Source organism: Toxorhynchites rutilus, chromosome 3 (genome assembly GCF_029784135.1).
Source record: "Toxorhynchites rutilus septentrionalis strain SRP chromosome 3, ASM2978413v1, whole genome shotgun sequence".
NCBI lineage: Eukaryota > Metazoa > Arthropoda > Insecta > Diptera > Culicidae > Toxorhynchites > Toxorhynchites rutilus.
Genome location: NC_073746.1, coordinates 126,684,094 through 126,705,386, shown reverse-complemented (window position 1 = coordinate 126,705,386; position 21,293 = coordinate 126,684,094). Strand labels below are relative to the sequence as shown.

The 21,293-nt window shown below is 36.9% G+C and overlaps 1 protein-coding gene and 1 pseudogene across 7 annotated transcripts in view; one reads left to right on the top strand and one right to left on the bottom strand.

Annotated features, from left to right (window-relative positions):
- LOC129774820 (uncharacterized) overlaps positions 1-21,293 on the top strand; it is a 676,155-nt gene that overhangs the window by 8,780 nt on the left and 646,082 nt on the right. The gene's annotated exons all lie outside the window — the stretch shown is intronic.
- LOC129780827 (U4 spliceosomal RNA) lies at positions 7,104-7,225 on the bottom strand (annotated as a pseudogene).

Sequence of the window (21,293 nt, the reverse complement as noted above, 5' to 3'; positions counted from 1 at the left end):
TATCATTTAGCAGCGTACGTAGCGTAGTGTACTGGCGGCAAACCTGACATTTGCCGGGGGCGCTGGTCCTTTAGGGGGCCAAAATCCAAGAATTTTCAATTGCAGTTTTTTTCCTGCATTATATTTCATCTTTCAACTGAGTAAAAAAAAAACATCTATTAAGAGTAGTTGCTTCTGTTCGTACATGAGACCGATAACCTTTTTGATTTTCGCAGAATTGAAACAACATCACTCATATCAATACCCTTTTATTTTTTTGCCACGTATTTTTGCCCCCTTTCTGGGCGGTCGAAAAATAATGAATTTTCGTGATTTTTTTTCGGGATGTTAGGAACAAAGTGAAATATTCGGGTATTTTGGGTATTGTTTAATGTACGAATAATGATCATTACGCTGTTGACAGCTGGATGCGAAATCGGTACCTTGGTTTTGAAACTTTAGGACAATACCTAAAGCGTCACATAGGGGTTTTTGAGAATCCGAAAAAAAGCCAAAATAGTGGCCATTTTTGTTAAAAACTAGTTGTTTTTCATGAAACATCGGTGTTTGAAAACTCGTAAAAAATACTCTAAAAAATGAAATATCAGAAAACAGCTATGTTACGCTTCAGATAATTCAGTTTTTACATGCTGAAAACATATTTTAGTTAAATAGTACGAGTAAATCTTGAAGCATCGATTCACCTAGCTGAAAACACATGGTTTCCAGAAAAAAACGCGTTTAAAAATTCGTACAGCAATATTATATCTTTTGAGGTGACCTCATATTTTTGGCTGAAACTTACCATCGAAATCAAATATCGAAAAATCATTTCAGTACAACATTTCTGAGCTTCCAAAAAATGCAAAACATCGTTTTTTTCAACCTTCCAGATCGGGCTCCCCCCTTAAGCTACATTATAAGAACGCATACTGTGCGTACAGTTGGAACAGCGTGGAGAAGCCATAGCGCAGGAGTGGCCATGGCGTAGACCGCGAGCGACTGGTCGTCCGTGTAGCTTTTCCCAGTCGCCCGCTTGTCTGATATTTACACGTTACTTAAATCCGTCATGTACAAAAGGAGTCGTTCCCAAAAATATTAAAATAAAAAGAAATTATCGTTGGCTCCGAATGAATGTTCTGCAGAGTTTGTTTTCTCGAATTTTCTCGAGATCGAATTCGAAGTCGAAGTAAATGAAGAAAGTGAAGCAAATGAAATTTTATTGAAGCATAAGAAGCCTTTTGAAGACGGTGAAAGGAGTTTTATTGCATCAGAAGAATTACTGTTTGATAATTTTAACAATGAATCAGAAATAATTGCTTTGATTAAAAAAAGGCACTGTCAAGAAACACAGTGATACGTACAACAGAAGCTAAAAATTAAAATTTGGATGAGATGTTGATAGAAAATATTGATGATTTCAGGCTGCGTTCTTACAACTCGATGAATCAACTGATACCACATAGTTATTTGTATCCAAAAGAATATTTTTGCAGGATATGTCTAATAAAAATGTATTTTTAACAATTTTTTATCAATGGAGGAACGAACGAAATATACAACTCGTTCGAGTCCTTCATCACTAAAGCATGATTACCAATACAAAAATTGGTATCGATTACGACTTATGGAGCATGGAAGCCATAATAGTTTTATGAATTATTGCAATCATTGTACCCCATCAGCAAATACTGTGCGCAGAAATATTGAAATCCGATGATGTGAGGAATTTGGCACTCAAAATAGTCAATATAGATAGTTAAAATAGTTAACTACGTATAAGAAGCAGTTTGCAGAAACGCAAATTCAGGGCAAAATAACTGTGGATCAAATATCGGAGAATTTTAATTACACCTCAAGGTGCAATTTTTTTTAAACGAATTAATGGCAACTGCCAATAAATCATATCCTCAATAAGTGGGTTCATGATATCGTTTTTCATTGTGTCATCATAGCGAATCAAAATGGATTAAATTCGAAACATCAAGGAAAAAAAAACTAAAAACACTCTTAAAAGCACAATTTAGGAGACGAGATTTGAAGAATTTCGAAAATATTGTGACTAAATCAGCAGATTAAAACACATGAATATGATCCTTATGCAGATTTTTTTTTGTTACGAAATGAGTTCGACAGAAGATTTGAAAATATTTCAAAAATAATATAATTCATTATATCATACATAGAAGAAATGTCAATGAAATTAAAAAGCATTGATTGAAAATGAAATCTTCAATTTTCATGGCGATATATTTTAAAAATCAAGAGAGATGAAACTCTAACTCTCTTATGCATCAATCGATTTCGGCACTCCATAACAATTTTTTATATTGGAGAAAATAATATATGTCATGAAATTACCTATCGAACAATTGAAAAATCTCAACCCCTATCCTAACGGAAATACCCACTTCTGATTGGTAGAAATTGACGACACATGCGGCGGGTCCCTAACAGAGACATCTAAACCAAGGTGCCCGGGGAAAATCGACATTGCAAGTCGGGGGCATTTTTATATTGCAAGTGAGGTGAGTGATACGATTAACTCTAGCAAATGAAATTTAAATTTGGAACTAAAATGTTGATTGCTTCGTGAAATTTTATATCAATGACTGATCGTGTATTGTGAAAAATTTAGCACAAGTGTAAGTGTAAAATTGTATATGGCAGCAGTTGTGTTAAAAATGACTTGATATATGAAACGATTTATTTCATTTCTCATAAATAAAAACCAAAGTGTGTTTCCGCTCGAGAACGGATCGTTTGGATTAAGCTGTCTGTTTTGTTGTGTTCATTTTTACCCAAGGAAAGTTTATACGGCGAGAAAATTGGGAAAGTGAAGAAGTATTAGAAAAAGTGATTTCCCATATGCACATATAGTATTGGGTGCTGTTAGTCCAATTAAAATTCGCATTGGGTTGAATAAACACTCAGAAAGTGAAAATTATAAAAGAAAATTACCTTTTCCATTTCGAATACATTTTCTCTATATTAAGGTAACATATTTTTACTGATGAGAAAATTTGATAATTGTGTTCGGTATTGGTAGTATATTTATATTATAGTTATATTATATTGGTGTTTTTTTTCTTCTTTATTTAATACATTCATAACACAGGAGGCATTTCGTTTATGATCACAGAAGGCTATTTTCATCATATTTCGTTCCACTTCGGTATCTTTTATCTGATACGCATCATCCAACGACTGTTTACCATCCTTCTGTCATCACTCGGTAAACACTGGTGGAATGAACAAACAATACGCAACAACCAAACAAAACGGCCTTTTTCAGGGCCATCAAATAATTATCAAAGAGTTTAACGGTGTAATTCTCCAAACATATCCAAAATCAATAGATAGCCTTACGGAATCCTACGTTAACTATGCGGTCGTGTCTCGGATGCAACCCTCCTGTGACTTGTTTTATTTATAAAGAGAGACTGACTAATATCTATGAGCATGGATCAATTGGATCAGGATCATGGATCAGATGTTGAAACAGAGGAACTTGTATAAGAGGTGGGAGTGTTTAAGATGCAGATGAAGGACCAATTCACTGACCTGAACTCTTCGATGTCCTTAGGCATCTTGAACATTATTCTCAGATATTCTCTCGGTGTATTTTATCCTAACATCGAGGCGGCGCTACGAATTTTTCTACCGTTTCCAGTTACCTTCCAGTGACATCGTGCGAACGCAGTTTCAGCAAGCTATCTTATAATTTTGGTTAATTTTGCTTCAGCTAAAGCACGCCAGTGAAAGATTTGGCTAGAGAATAAGCGTAGCTGGAAGAGATTTTTCTAGCCTTCCAAATACGAAAAAACTGCTCAAAGTGAACATTGGTATATATGAGTAGTTTTCCTCATATTAATACAAAGTATCACAATTTCAAAACTAGTGAAAAAATAAATAAAAAGTGGTACTTTTTGGGGCGCCATTTTCATCGCTTGCCGGGGGCGCTGTCTACCCTCACTACGCCGCTGGCAACGTATATGAAAACGCTTTGTTCGAGAAACAAACGATGATTGAATTATTTGGATATATTTAATACATAAATACTAAAATCGCGAATAAAAATAGGGAATCAGGATGAAAGTTTCGGGTTATATGTATTTTTGAAGCTAAATTTAAGAAAAAATAAAATTATTATTCAGAATTGTTATTTTTGTGCATAGGACCACCCTAATTGGTATGAAATTTGAAGTAATCGATACCCTAGCTGCATCATATATAGCTTACGACCTATTCTCATGCCTACCACGTTTTTTGCGCTTCATTTCATACAAATCGGTCAAACCGTTTCGGAGGAGCTCGACCAAGAACATCGTGACACGAGATTTTTATATATTAGGCTGTCAAAAAAGTCCTGCGGTATTTTTTTTTTAATTTTCATTTGTTCATAAAATTAGTTACAATCATCTGTTTTAAGTCAAATATGCGCCGTTTTGTTCGATGACTTGTTCCAAACGAGATGCCAACTTCATAATACCCCTGTTATAGAAGCTCGCTTCCTTATTGGCAAAAAACTCGGATAGGCAATTTTCACAGGCCTCTTTTGTGGCTAACTTCTGACTACCTAGCTCGTTCGCCATGGACAAAAACAGGTGGTAGTCACTTGGTGCAAGGTCCGGACTATACGGCGGATGCAAAAAAACCTCCCATCCGAGCTCCCGGAGCTTCTGGCGCGTCACCAAAGAAGTGTGTGGCCTGGCGTTGTTCTGATGGAAGACAATGCGGCCTCTGTTTATCAAAGATGGCCTCTTTTTCATGAGGGCTACCTTCAAGCGGTCCAGTTGTTGGCAGTACAGTTGGCAGTACCGTTTGCGCTTCACGTTGTCGTAAGTGACCCACTTTTCATCGCCAGTCACCATCCGCTTCAGAAACGGATCGATTTTGTTGCGATTCAGCAGCGATTCACATGCGTCGATACGGTCAGAGATGTTTTTTTGCGTCAACGTGTGTGGCACCCATACATCGAGCTTCTTTGTGAATCCAAGCTTCTTCAAATGGTTAATAACGGTTTGATGACTTATCCCCAGCTCTCGGCCGATGCTACAGCTGCTACTATGCCGGTCTTTCTCGGCTAATTCAGCGATTTTGTCGCAATTTTCGACGACAGGCCTTCCGGGGCGTGGCGCATTTTCGACGACCTCTACACCAGAACGAAAACGTTGAAACCATCGTTGTGCGGTGGAAATGGAAACTGTATCGGGTCCATAAACTGCACAAATTTTATTGGCAGCTTGAGATGCATTTTTGCCTTTGTCATAGTAGTACTGTAAAATATGTCGGATTTTCTCTTTATTTTGCTCCACATTTGCGACACTATAACTCACGAACGACTTAACCAAACAAAACACTGTCAAGGACTATATAATACCTTTCCAACAAGCTATAGTATGACTTGATACAATGAATACAACTAGAACTACGCGCTTACAACGACACCTCGCGGAAATACCGCAGGAATTTTTTGACAGCCTAATATAATCGAGTCAGTATATAATCGAATTAGTATATAATCGAGTCCGGCCTGTATTTAACGCATTTAAGTTGTAAAAAAACTATAACACCTACGAAACTTCGGTTGAAAAATGAAATGAAGGGAATTGTATGAATTTTCTTAAAAAAATACAATTTTTTTATATTTATCCTTTATCTTTGATAAAAATACAATTAATCCTAATTTTGTGGAAAGTAAAGATAGCGATAGCGATCCCGAGGAAGCATTCGACGACGAGAAATGTGAAATTCTTACCATAAGAGGACAAAGTTTCATTAAGGCTTCGGTTGCTCGAGTAATACGATTTCACTAAAAATACACGTTCTTGTAAATTGAACATCTTGATACTAAAAACCATCCGATCAGACTGAACGAGTATCCGAATATTATCGTCTCGAAGTGGGGAATGCAGTGTTACCATCGACATAGCGAAAAAAAAGTTTATAAGGAACTATTCGATTTTTTTGCGTGAGCGTTTAATCTGAAAGACCCTGTAGTTTTCAATAAAAGTTCATATTTTGATTAGATCCGAAAATTTGTCGCTATCGCTATCGTTACTTTCCACAAAATTAGAATTAGTTGTATTTTTTTCAAAGAAAACATGAGAAAGTTGTTGTTAGAAAACCTTTGGCCTGTAAAAGTGCTCATTTTTTTATGTTTGGACTATTCATATATTGACGTAGGATTACGTCTTTTGGGAACATATTGGGGTACAAATTGGAAATCGAAAATCGAGCACATCGTGAAAATTGTCCAATTTCAAACGCTTATTGCTCAGTCATTTCATGATGGATTGATGAAATTTTTGTGTTAATCGATTTCGGCACTCCATAACAATGTTTCATATTGAAGAAAATAATATATGTCATGAAACTAACTATTGAACAATTGAAAAATCTCAACCCCTATCCTAACGGAAATATCCTCTTCTGATTGGTCGAAATTGACGACACATGCGGCATTGCAAATACATAAAAGTAGGGGGAGATTTTGCTCCCACCGGAATGTGTTCCCTAACAAAGACATCTAAACCAAGCAGCCTGGGGGAAATCGTCGGATACCGGATTTTAGAAAAAACATTTTTAACATAACATAAATTATAAAACATTATTAGCATATAAACATCATTCATACGTAATTAAAAATAAGGTGTGATAACTGACATCTCAAAAATTTTATTAAAATTTAATAATTATCAACTCATATCATCAATGTTTTATGCAGTTTCATCGCTTTCGTTTCGTTTAACATGGGGGAAAGGAGCTGTTTATTCTCAGAAGATTCGTCTCAAAATATTTTTAAATGATGATTTTGATTTTGATATTTTTTTGTCTGTCTGTTTACGTTCCGAGTATTCCTAAATGGACTGATCTGCACCTCGGGTCTAAAAAGGTTGTAATCAGTTAATTTTTGTCTTCTCCTATGTAGTTAGAATGACCTCTGATGCGTTTAAAGATTTTCTCATGCGCAGAAAGTTCGGTGTTCTTTGTGTTGTCTCGACCTTATCAAAATACTTTTTTGATGCTGCAACATTCGAAAATACCTCGAATATTTATTAGAATTATCTCAATACACTCATAAAAATCTACTTATTAAAATAGAAACCATTATCAGGAAAAAAAAGCTGTTCCAAATTCCTTGTAGAAAACATGATACACTATAAAATAGGATTTTTTCAACTAGCAATAATCACATCTCGGTAAAACCTCATTAGTTACAATACAGCCACTGCACAAAGCGAAATAGGATATTTATTCTGAACGAAAAATTTCCTATTCGCTCAAAATTGTTATTTTAAATTGTGTTTATTTCTTTCTTACATTTAATGCTTTATTTGAACCATGTCATATGCCGTTTCGCTTAATTTTATATTTGCTAATGAAGAGGTAATTGTTACGAATTGTTGTTTGCCTCGAAGCTGGACGGATATCCGGTATCCGGTATCCGGCCAAACCACTATCCGTTTCATCACTAGCAGCACTCTGATGGAGCATACTGCCGTAGTGAAAGGGTTAAAAGAATAATAGTGTATTCTATATGCAAACGGTTAAATCTCATTAGTAGAACACGCAAGATTCAGACAGTAATTCAGTTATGAGAAAAACATTAACAATTCCTTTCACGACGGTCGAAACGGATGCACAAAAAAAAAAAGATAAGTAGAAACCTCTATCTGCTGTCGGAAGTGACCAAGATATAAATTTTCTCTCATATTGTTGATGGCATTATAATTGGTGGAATATTCATACATGACTGGCCACTTCCACCGCATTGCATTGAGTTGTTCAACTTTGTAGCAAGCCACTCGTGTTACAATCTTGTGACGGTAAGAGTATGTCGAAATTAGCAAGTTAAAGTATAAATCGTCTTTTTTTTTTTTTTTTTTTTTTTTATAAATTCGTTTATTTTTACAGGCTCCGTTACATAAGTTTAAAGGAGCCGAAATCTTAAATATATTTTTAAAACTATATATATGAACAATTTTCTTAAATCTATGGTTAGTAATGTGGGAAACCGATTACTCGTGGTGGACTCGAGATTAAAAGGGTGACATTTTCTCAGGAAAAGGATGGGGTATAAGGAAATTATTACAATGTTGATAATCACACACACTCAATTCTTAAATCTATTCGTACATCAGTTGTGAATTTACATTTCATTCTTCTGTTTATAGCAAGCGGACCAATTACTCACAAAGGAAGAAATGGAGGGTATAAGGATATAAGGATAATCACACACGAACATCGATAGATTTAAGGAAAACATATATTTGGGACATGTAATCAAGGTCTAACCGAGCCAACACATCTCTCACCGGCACATTGGGCTGCCTTCCTCTAGCCCGAAGGGAGTTCTCTAAATTCGATCTGGCAACAAGATACACCTCACATGACCAAACAACGTGTTCGATGTCGTGGTAACCTCGGCCACAAACGCAGATATTGCTGCCGGCCAGACTGAAACGAAAGAGTAGCGCGTCTAACGAACAGTGATTGGACATGAGTCGGGAGAAGGTGCGAATAAAGTCCCGACTCAAGTCCAGACTTTTGAACCATGGTTTGAGGCTAACCTTAGGGATAATCGAGTGAAGCCACCGGCCCAATTCATCTTCGTTCCATTTGCGTTGCCAGTTAGCGATGGTATTTTTACGGACTAAAGAGTAAAATTCATTGAAGGCGATTTGACGCTGATAAATATCGCCTTCAATCGCACCTACCTTTGCTAATGAGTCAGCCCTCTCATTACCCGGAATTGAGCAATGAGAAGGGACCCACACAAAGGTAATGACATAACAGCGTCTGGATAAAGCACTCAAAATTTTTCGTATTCTCTCAAGGAAGTACGGCGAGTGCTTTTCCGGCCTCACTGAACGGATAGCTTCGACAGAGCTAAGACTATCCGTTACAATGTAATAGTGTTCAACAGGTATAAATCGTCTTTTGTTGTTACATATCTACCGAGGTGGCGAGAATCGCGCGAGTGAGTAGCAAACAGTATTGGGCGAAAGGTGTTTGTAGGAAGATCAACATTACAATAACAGTATGATAATTGGTACATTGTGTTCAAACAACTGTTTCGCTCTGGTTGTTCCTTTATGCTTGTCCGTGTGACACCAACCAACAGCTTCACATGTCTTGACTTCCTCGTGACGTCGAAAGGTTCTGTAACTTATTATTATCAATTATTACCGTGTGTAGTTTAACTGCTTCATCAGAAGCAGATGTGTTTCTTCTTTCCGCAACGCGTTCGCGATGTAATTAAACATGCATTCATACCGTTGAAATTCATGGTTTCAAGACGTGGTAATATAATGTTGTTCTCGCTGCGGGCACCGTTTAAGAGAATCGTTCTAGAATATATTACGGTATCTGACTAATTTTAGGACGGTGAACCTTAAATTATACATACGAAGAATAAAATGAGTATCACTATTACGCGGTTTCGTAGCAAATATTTGATAATGCAATGATGTTTTTTGTATGTCTACTATAAGTAAAGTAATAGTTGACGAATGAAAACTTATAGGTTTCGTAAATAACCGTGGAAAAAGTAAATAAAATTATGTAGATTCTCAGAGGATTTTGTGAAACATAATTCAATAATACTAAAATACATAACCATACTAAAAACGCCAAGCATGGTTATAAGTATCTGCATTCGGAAGAGATCAAATTCCACTTGTGTGTTACTAGGTAGTACTTGATATTGAGAAAAAGAAAAATATGTTTCCGCAAATTGTCATTTAGGATTTCTAGGATGATCGTTATATCGCGAATTTCTTCATATAAACTGTGATTCCTACGATTTTTACAACATTTGAAGAAAAACAACGCGCATTTTTGTTGTCCAGTGCTCCATTTCTGAAGCAATATTGTGTACTGCTCCCTTAAACGAATAATATTCCACAAAAGTTTGACCTTTTCAACTCCATCTGGCAAAATATATTGCCCATAAACATCACTTTATACTGCCAAAGAACTTCGCACATCATGACCGAGTTTAAAGTATCCCAAAAAATAAAATATTTACAGCATCAATTCCGCAAAAGGCTCTTTCCAGTTTCTCCACCACATTTGGGCCCAAAGTCCGACCGAATGATATTTCACTCCCGATATCGCACCAAGGCCTTGAAACTCTTCGGGACGTCCCATACTTTATGGCTTCGACCGCCCAAGGATGTGCCCATTTCAATTTCCTGCTACGACGGATTTCAATAGACCCAACCTCGTTTCCATCCCGCTCAACAAGCTGTCCAGATTGTAACTAGTGACCTGGCCCGGGGGCACAAACTGATTTTAATGTGTTCATAAACGACACATCTTTCCTATCCCTCCCACGTCCCCGAAAATAAGCTAGCAAGGGCTCGAATGCGAACACGGACTCTCGTACGCCGCCCACGGGGTGAAGTAATTTTCACATCTTTCCACACGGAGGCTGCAGACATGCGAGGGAATAAATCAACCCGCAAGCCGCCGACCGATGGAAAAAAAAACATGGGACAAAAAAAACCGTAGAATGAGTGGGGAAAATCGTTAGTCAGGATGGGAAAGTTTATCCGTCGTATTCTTGGTTTTCTTTTGTGAACGCTGCGCCGTCGCGCTTCAGTGCACAATATGTTTGTCAAAAAATTTCCAGCAATAAATTTATTTTGAACGATACCACACACTCGTGCAGCCTCACGAACAATGCTACTTTCTAAAGGCGAAACTTTCACACATCTCACCACACGTGTTCCGGGGTTGTGTACATCTCGAACGCTGACTAGGCTTTGGGGAAGAAGCTGTTTCCGAGTAAACTCTTGTTAGCTTCTTTGACTTTTTTTTCCTAGCGCTACAACTAATAATATAGCGGAAGGAAATTAATGAAAATCTAAATCTACTTCTTCTTCTTAAATTTCCTTAAAAACCCTAAAAATCTTCTTCTTCTTCTTTAATGCATTTCGCCGTAATTTTTGCTAGTACTTAAACGCCTTAAACGCATTCTGAGTGACAAGCTCTAGAACATGCGTGATCATAGTCACAAGTAGGAAAAAAATATTGGTGAAAAATCTCTCGGCTAGTTTGGGATTCGAATCCGAAGACAATAAGCATGATAAAAATTATCATTACCTTTCATACCATGAGAATTCGGCTTTACCGACGAAGTCACTGCCGGTCTAAGTCGACGATTTCGAGGCGAATGGACGGCGAAAGTTGAGTAGACATTGAGAGTGTTATTGGAACAAACATCCAAGGTAAGTCCGCTGATATCTTGAAAGTGATTTGACAAGTGATCTTGAGCCATATTTTTCACGTGATAACAGATGTTCAAAAGTCATTTCAAAATAATTCTTTGCATCTACTCAACAGCTTCTTCAAACATTAGTGCCTGTTCAATACTCAACCGAAAACCTGAAATAAAATTTAAATAAAATTTGTAAAATATGTATATACTCACCTACACGATGCACTCACCATACACATAGAAATTAAGAACACATTAACATTAATACTTACCATTTTTAAACACCTTACCCACTGTGCGAGACCATGACAGGCGGTGAAACACGACGTACTGGCAATACAAAAACAACGCAACAAAACATCTATTGTAAAAAGACCACAAGAGAAAACAGTATACAAATAAGAACGAAACAAGTTGAATTAACGAACGGACGGTGTTAACAAATTTTTAATTTTGAGGGAAACTACGTCTTCGAAGTCGGTTCAAAGTTAATTCTATATTACATAGAAAGTGAGAAAGAAGGTGCCGCACGTTAATAAATTAGATTGGCGGTAATCAGTGCTTAATTTGGTCCTTCGAGCCGGATAATATCCGCGGAAAAAGATTGTGTGAACGTTGTAAACATTGTGTTTATAAACAATCGGACCAAAAAGTGGTGACTAAAAGTGCACAGTTACAGCCCCCCTCTACGGAATGGTGATGCATTGATAGCCGCTCCGGTTGAAAAACCAAATCTACTCGCAGAGAGATTCTCCGCCGTTCATGGTAACACTCTACCTAGTAACCCAACCACAATAGAGGTAGAAGAATCAGCACAGCAAATAGCAGCAACTGTCCTAGTCATTGAAGATGTCCCATTGATTCGACCCAAAGAGCTGAAGGGAATCATCAAAACTTTACCACCCCGAAAAGCTCCTGGAAAGGACAAAATTCGCAACGTTCTACTGAAGAACCTTCCACGGAAAGGATTCATAGTTTTGACCAAAATCATCAATGCTTGTTTGCGACTCTCGTACTTCCCTAGTGAATGGAAACATGCAATCGTCACTGCAATTCCCAAGTCGGGTAAGGACATTACACTTCCCACTAACTATCGGCCCATTAGCCTTCTCCCCACAATGAGCAATGAGATTCTCACTCGAGTACAGGGTCATCTGGAGAACCATTCCATCATACCAGCGGAACAGTTTGGATTTAAACGCGGTCACTCTACGAATCATCAACTGGTAAGGCTAACAAACCACGTCAAGATCGAATTCCGCGAAGGAAAATCTGCTGGAATGATATTTTTGGATGTCGAGAAAGCCTACGATTCCAGTCTGGCATGATGCAATTCTTCATAAGATGAAAGTGGCTGATTTCCCTCCGTACATTCTCAAGCTTCTTCAATCTTTCTTGAAAGAACGACGCTCCCAAGTCATTGTCAACGGAAAACTTTCAGCCTGCCAGTCAATTCCGTTTGGAGTTCCTCAAGGATGTGTTCTTAGTCCAGTGTTATATAATATTTTCACTGCGGATGTAGTAATGGTGGATGAAGTCAGCTGCTACTTTTGACGTGGGACTACGTCTAACCGGAATATATGGAGGGTAAAATGAAAACCTAAACACAGAACATGCAGGAAAAAATGAAAGATTTCGAATGCTTATAGCTCGAACATTTCGTACTGGATAGGAGAGATGTTTGCATCACTTGATAGGTAATATTTCTACGCATCTATCGCAACTAACAAAATGTTGTTTTTCATTAGATATAAACAATTGAATAACTGTAAAATATTAGGTGTTATCTAAACGCCCTAACTGCATCGTTTTGATTGGCCCGATTTACGGTTTCCCTAACACAGCCATCAAAACCAAGCAGCCTTGGGGAAATCGGCATTGCAAATACATGAAAGAGCCTAGAGGCGAGTGAACTGAAAAGTTTAATCCCTCTTAAAGCCAAAAAGAAGAAGAAGAACACACGAAAGTAGGGGGAGCTTTTGTTCCCACCGAAATGTGTTCCCTAATAGAGATTTTTAAACCAAGGTGCCTGGAGAAATCGGTATTTCAAATTCATGCAAGTCGGGGGTATTTTTGTTCCGACTGGAATGTGTTTCCCTAACACAGACTTCAAATCCATGAAGAGTGGGGAAATCGGCATTGCGAATTCATACAAATCGGGGGTATTTTTGTTCCGATTGAAATGTGTTTCCCTAACACAGACTTCTAAACCGAGGTTTCTGGGGAAATCGGCTCTGGAAATAAATGCAAACTGCGAGTACTTTTGTCCTCGCTTGCCTTTGTGCAGAGTGGAATATGTCTGTCCTAACATGATCTTCTAAACTTAGGAACCTGGGAAAATCGTGCAGCCACTAGAAGCGAATGAACTTCCCAGTTTCAAGCAAATTCGCGATTCGAGAAGTATGTACACTTTTGGGATGTAAACTTCAGAGGGAAATGTAAAATAAAATAATCGTTTGATATTTTTTTTTTGTCTTTATTGGAAAGATTTTCAGCCTTAGGCTGGTTCATCAAACGTTTGATAATTCTTCCGTACATATATTTTGTTCTAGTCATCATACCAAACGTAAAAGTTCCGTCATTAAATTTACTTGTAACGAAGAACAATCAATCACAATAAATGAATTGACTTTACACGGCATTTGTTCATTTTTTTCACTCACAGAGCAAATATATTGAACTCAATTGAATTTGGAAACTGTTTCATTCAATCAAGAATTTAATCAATACAAACGAATGATTGCTCAGCTAAGGCAGTAACGTCAACCTTGCGGTTATATCATAGATATAACCCACTCATTTTTTGCTGACGATACGGGCATCATTGTTGCTGACAAAAAGCCGGAAACGGTCATCGATAAATTGCAGATAGCACAAAATGCACTAGAAGACTTCCAAAAACGCTGGAGAATAAAGGTAAATCCTGCGAAAACACAAGCTATTTTCTTCACTCGACGACGTAGCCAGCTACACTTGCCGCAATCAGAAGTGCTGTACTCGGACAGCCTGTACAGTGGACTGACCAAGTGAAGTATCTTGGTTTTATGCTGGATAAAAAAGTAAAGTTTTACAAACACATTGCTGTCTCTTTGCAAAAATGCGATAAGCTGACTAAGATGCTTTACCCTTTAGTCTGCCGACGTTCGAGACTAACCACAACAAACAAGATGCTTCTGTACAAACTCGTATTTTGACCCACCCTAACGTATGAATTTCCAGCTTGGCACAGCTGCGCGCTAACCCATAGGAAAAAACTCCAAACTAGACAAAACAAACTCTTAAATATGATGCTGGATCTGGAATTTAACCACCCAACATAAGACCACCACGAAATTGCCAACACTGAACCAATTGACGAATGGACATCTAGACTCCTAGAAAAGTTTTGGATAGGATGCTCGATGTCAAAAAATATCCTCATTACAAACATAGTGCCATCATAGCTATAATATATTTTCATCAAACTTTTCCTCTTACTAACATCGATCTTTAAATAAGCGCATCAGGTTTTTTGGAACTTTTTCTGTCCCTATTAAAACAAAACAAGTTATTATTGTCTCAAATGATAGAACATAGTTAATTCACAGCTACAAGGATCACCAAATCTTCTGTCTAGCAAATAAGAGAACAACCTGTAAATGTTAAGAGCGGAACAATAAATATGAATTGAATTGAATTGAAAAGTGCACAGAAAATCACCACCGGTAGTGTCCTCATGTGAATATTGCCATCGTGAAAGAATATTCCCTCCAAGAATCCACCATCGGGAAAAGAAAATCGCCATCGTAAATATAGCATTGTGTAGTGAACAAACAGCAACAAGAGATCATTCTCACTATTTTCTACTTCGGTGACTCCGGCCATCCTCTTTTTCGCACTACTCGCTTCCGCCATTTTCTTTTTTCGGTAGTGTCACTCCCGGTTCGCGCACTAATTCAACCTCCAAGAATCACTTCTACACAATCGAAATAAATTTCGAACGTTTTCCGAAATTTTTGTCCGAATTTTTTTTTTCGATTTTATCACCAAAAAATATTTCGGGCACACCGTCTTCACTTCACACCGATCAAAACGGCGCTGTGAATGATTCTGTCGCTGTTTGTTCACTACACAATGCTGTATTTACGGTGGCGATTTTCTTTTCCCGATGGCGGATTCTTGGAGGGAATATTCTTTCACGATGGCGATATTCACACGTGGACACTACCGGTGGTGATTTTCTGTGCACTTTGTGTAACCACTTTTTTGATAAAAATGATCTCGTGATCAGTTTGTTTATAGACACAATGTTCACAACGTTCACACACTCTTTTTCCGCGGATATTATCCGGCTCGAAGGACCAAATTATGGATAAGCACTGATTACCGCCAATCTAATTTATGAACGTGCGGCACCTTCTTCCACACTTTCTATGCACTATAGAATTAACTTTGAACCGACTTCGAAGACGTAGTTTCTTTCGAAATTAAAATTTGTTAACACCGTCCGTTCGTCAATTCAACTTGTTTCGTTCTTATTTGTATACTGTATCCTCTTGTGGTCTATTTACAATAGATGTTTTGTTGTGTTGTTTTTGTATTGTCAGTACGGCGTGTTTCACCGCCTGTCATGGTCTCGCACAGTGGGTAAGGTGTTTAAATATGGTAAGTATTAATGTTAATGTGTTCTTAATTTCTATGTGTATGGTGAGTGCATCGTGTAGGTGAGTATATACATATTTTACATATTTCATTTAAATTTTATTTCTTTCGGTTGAGTATTGAACAGTGGTATACTACCTTGGTATACGTTGTTATTGGGGTCAGAAACGAAACATTGAAAATGCAGGATAACATCCATATTCAAAGCTGGGTTCAGTTGAGCTTTTTTTTTAAAAATTAATACTTAAAAATACCACGTCAAGCAAAATGCTTATTTTTTGCCTCAAAGATTAACACGATTAGAGCGCGAAAAAAGTAGGGGAAATCAGAGAAAACCGACACTGTAGGTAAAACCGATATCCTCTGATTTTTTCAGGTAAAAGCAATTTTTTTGCAAGTTTTACATTTCGAGGCTGTGGAAGCGACTTTGCTGTCAAAACAAACAATAAAACAAAACCGGACAGCAAACAGGAGTTTTTTTTATCGGGAAATTTTGGAAAATTTTTATGAGCCTAATTCATCTTAGATCAATGTTCAGTGTATTTTGTGAGACGGCAGGTGTTTTTGTAGCTTATGCCTATGCCCAAAATTTTTTTTTTGAAATTTCGAGTCCATTCGTGGTAAAACCGACCTCTTCAGTCAGGGTAAAATCGACACCATGTTTGTGTTTCACTGATAGGTGTTTGTGTTTTGAAGACAAGATGGAATCAAACTATTTACTCCGGACCAGGATCCCAAACTATTTACTCCGGCAGGAGTTCAAAAACCGTTTCTATGAGATCCTTATTACCGATATTTGTCGTTTGGCCTTTGTGCTTGAGCTTGGGTAGACTGTACAATTCGTAGCTGCTCTCCGTGATTGATCTGAACCAGCGAAATTGCACAAAGAATGCACTGAATGACGCTTGGGAGAAGCAATCATTCTCATTGTGCAAGTTTCGGTGATTCTAGCTTTCAATAGTCAATAACGACGCCGGCCACGTCCTTCCAGTCACCAGGGGAAGGGAAGGAATGTTAGTATGATATTCGCCGTCCGAAGGCCAGAAGGGTCGCCTCTATAGTGTGGTTCGCTAGCGATTATCATGGAAGGGATAGTTGTTAGTGGTAATGGGTAGGAAGAATCAGGATTCACTGCGGTGGGTGAAAACGGTTATTTTTGGCATCCTGAAAATTTTGTCAAGAAACTCCTTTAATTTTCCTGAAATCGACGATATATTTTTCAATCTAATAGGGTCATCTAAGAATTTCCGACGATACTTCCTTGACATTCTTCGAATTGATTATATATTTTTAACCTGAGAAGGTCACCGAGGAATTTGAAGGAGTAAAAATGGCCGAACCGGTGATATATTTTAATATTCATCATTTGTATTATATTTCAACGCATTTTTCAATGGTGACGGTAGAGGATATCATATTATAATTTTATTTTATGCAACTCCGTGTAAACATGTGACTGCATAAATCGTACGCAATTGCGAGAAATACAGTCCTATTCTGTATTCCGACGGATGTCCATTTCGTTCGAGTTATAATTTCGCTTTCCCTATTTCGAACGTTTCGCCCATTTAAAGTCCAAAGAGAAACAGATCGAACGAAATGCGTAAACAACTCGTACGGAACACAGAATGGAATTTTATCAAGTCGTTCGAAATATTTCGAATCGATCGAAATACCGAATAAGGGTGATTAACTGACACTATCTCTCTCTCCGCAAGCGATGTGCATTTCGGATAGCTTTCGGATCAGTTACTGAAATTGCAAATTATTAATAGTACTTAGCTGGGGTGTTGATGTTTCTCGATATAGTTGGGTTATCGTCCCGCTGACAGAATTAGTGATTTCCTCCCTCAACCTCCCATCAATAACAAAAGATAATTGCTGGCTGAGATTTCGAGACCGGAATCCGAACCATTCCTTTCGGAAACCTGGGACTACAACAGCATCGAGAGCCATATATTTCATATGAATTCTTCACTGTTTAGACCGACACCGATGCTAACATGCACTGTGACTTTCATTGTTTCTATTGAAGATGAAATCGACAAATGACAAAATATGAGTATTTTTGATTCTAATTTTAAAAATGATTGTTGACATACAAAAATTCCACGGGGGTCTCCGTAGCCACATTGGTTGCGCGTTCGCTTAGTAAGCGATCGATCGTGAGTTCAAAACTCAGGACCCTCATTGACCATCTTTGTGTTGTTACAGAATAGCTACGTCCACGCAACAATCATCAGCGATGGAGATCGATCCACGGTCGAAATAAGATCGATTTATCCATACAACTGCTCTGCTCTGCAAGACACATCGGGCTGCTGTTCTATAAATAACTCAACAATGATCAATCAACTGTCTCCGCTGTCCGGTGGTCCAACTGGATAATGGAAGAACAGAAAGAATACTCTTACGCCTAAATGGCTATTGTGTGAATGTACCATATGTAATGGTATAGAAGGGAATACTGGCGAATTGCAACTGTGTAATGTGCTAATTATAGATATATGATAACCATGTGACATGTACACGATTAAAATTCGGCTATGTTACAGCTAAAATGCTAATGAGCCTTAAATAAATAAATGGGATAAAAAAAAATACAAAAATTCCAAATTTCGAAAGTTCATAAAAATTCGATGTTCCACAAAGTTCGTCAATCAGAACAGGTGCTGGAGTGTATGGTCCTATGTGGCTATGGGAAACTGGCTAACAGTTTTTCAGGCAGAAATAGCTGCAATAATAGAATGTCTAAATGTCTGCCTCAAAAGAAAGTATAGACATGCTAACATCTGCATATTCTCAGACAAGCGGCACTTAAAGCTCTAAATGCTTTCAAGTGCTCTTCAAAAATTGTCTGGGAATGCATTTCCCTTTTACGGCAATTAAGTCAGATAAGTTTGGTACAATTGTACTGGATTCCTGGCCATTGCGGTATAGAGGGCAACGAGCGAGCAGATGAACTTGCCAGGAACGGCTCAAACTCACAATTCACTGGTCCAGAACCATTCTGTGGAACCTCCGACTGTGTGTTGAAAAGTCAATAAGTCATCAATAAGTAGTAGATAAGCTTGAAGTGTAGTACAAAAAAGGGGTATACCACAATAGTTCAAAATAATGGACGCAGTGGTTCACACCCAACAGGGGGAAAAAAAAGTTTGTCAAAAATAGTTTTACCATCTTGGACTCATTTTATAAATTTTCTACATGACTTCTATTGCATATGAAAAAAATAAAAAAAAAATTAAAGAATGCTTATATAAATTTAAAGAAAATTAAAATAGAAAAAGACAATAAATTAGATTTTTTTTGAAATATCTTAAGAATGGCTGCATCTAGAAGGACATTGTTAAAGAGCTTTTTTATTTTAAATCACATCAGGATTCATGATTTGTGGCTAAAAATGATTGTTAACATACAAAAATTCGAAGTTTCCAAAATTCATAAAAATTCGATGTTTCACAAAGTTTGTCAAAAATAGTTTTACCATCTTGTACCAATTTTTTACATTTACTTCATGACTTCTATTTTATTTGAAAAGAAAAAAACTTAAAAATATATATTTTAGATATTGCAAATAAAAGTTTTTTTGTAGATAAAAAAAAGTACTATTTTCCTCTCAGTGTATATTTTTTCACGTTTGCAATTCAATACTCTATAACTCTTTCCAAGACACTATTTCGGTAGGATTTATAGTTTTTGAGAAATAATTATCAACTATTTCTCTTACTAAAATCGATACGCCCTTTCAAAAGTTACACTGGAGTCAAAAAATTCCCAAATGCTGTGGACAACTCATATTTACTCCAACCCAAACGGAATACAAACTTTCGTTCGAATCAAAAGATTCTAAATACATGTAATCTGCATTTTTGGTTCGATTTCATTTGGAATTGCACTATTGGAAAAGCTTTAAATCCTAATAATCAATTTTCCGCTGCTTAATTTGTTTTATTTATTGATTTTTCTCTATTATAGATGCTTTACACTACAAAGTTCATTCGCCTCTAGCCTTGAAAAAGCCCAATCAATCATTGGAGCCGTCATAGTACATTTTTCATTCTAAGAATAAAAGTCGAATATTTCTTGAAACGGGATTAAAGAAGTTATCTGGTGTGAACATAACAGACACATGCACATATCACGCTAAATGGGATAGGTTTATTCGGTGTTTATTGTCCAAATTTGTTCAAGTTATTATCGAAACAGTAAGCACATTTATGAAAAAAGCCTAAACTATTCACCTACTAGACAGTGTTGTCATAATAAAATCTGTGTTTTTGGTCTCAAAAAATCTTTTTATCTGTGTTTTTTTCTCAGAAAATCTGTATCGAAATCAGTATCAACGCCTTGCCGTCGTTTTTCTGCTTTCAGCCACCACAACAAAGAAGCATATTAATATTATAATTTACGCAACAATGTATCAGTTCACACTTTTTCTAAACGAATTTTAACATCTTGTGAACGTGTTTACGAACGGTGCTACTATGAATAATAGATAACGGTACTCAGTATGGACAAAAGTTGTCATCCATGCTTGAGGAAAGGATTAATGGAAAACTCCATGTATTACGGAACTGTGTAGATGTGAAGAGCATTATTCTGTATGTTCAAACAGAAAGATGAAAGGCGGAAGGCACCAAACTAATTATTTTTGTGATACATGTGAAAGATATCACACGAAGAAGAATTATAGCAAATATTTTTGTAACATAAACATTAAAACATTGTTTAGTGAACACTTATCAGAAGCTTACAAAACATAATAGAATCTTGTTCATCTTCCATAATCTCACAAACTTATACATCACTGCTTCATCATGTAAAAAAATTGCGACCAGTACGACACCATGTCGAAATTTAATACGTCCGCAAAGGGTTAAATTTATAAGTTCAATTTTGAAGCATACTCTTAGCTTTAGTATCATTGATTGGCATAGTTATTATGAATTTGGCGATGTTGATGACATCCACGTGAAATTTGTATTCACTGTGCTTTAGTAAGAAAAAGTTAAACAGTGTTATTTATTTATTCTAAAGCTAGCCGATGACGCAGACTTTTGCATCTTTTCGCCTTAGATTGAACATTATAAAGCAGTACTACACGCTACATATGAATGCCAAAATGGCTCTCAATTAGACTGATTCGAATGCTATATGAATAAAATTGGTGAGTTGGGAAAAAAATATTATTGAGATCAAGCCATAACTAACATTGGATCGTTGTTTTGAAAAATCTGTAAATCTGTATGAAATCCAAAAAAATTGTTATCTGTATCTACAGATTCTTGGTTTCAAAAAGTCTAAAAAATCTGTATAAATACATAAATACAGATTATTCTGTAGATATGCTAACCCTGCTACTAGAGTCGTTTTGTTTTTTGATTCTCGAAAAATTTCCAAGAGGGGAGTGAAGGAAATTTAGAAAATCGTTTTTTTTTCG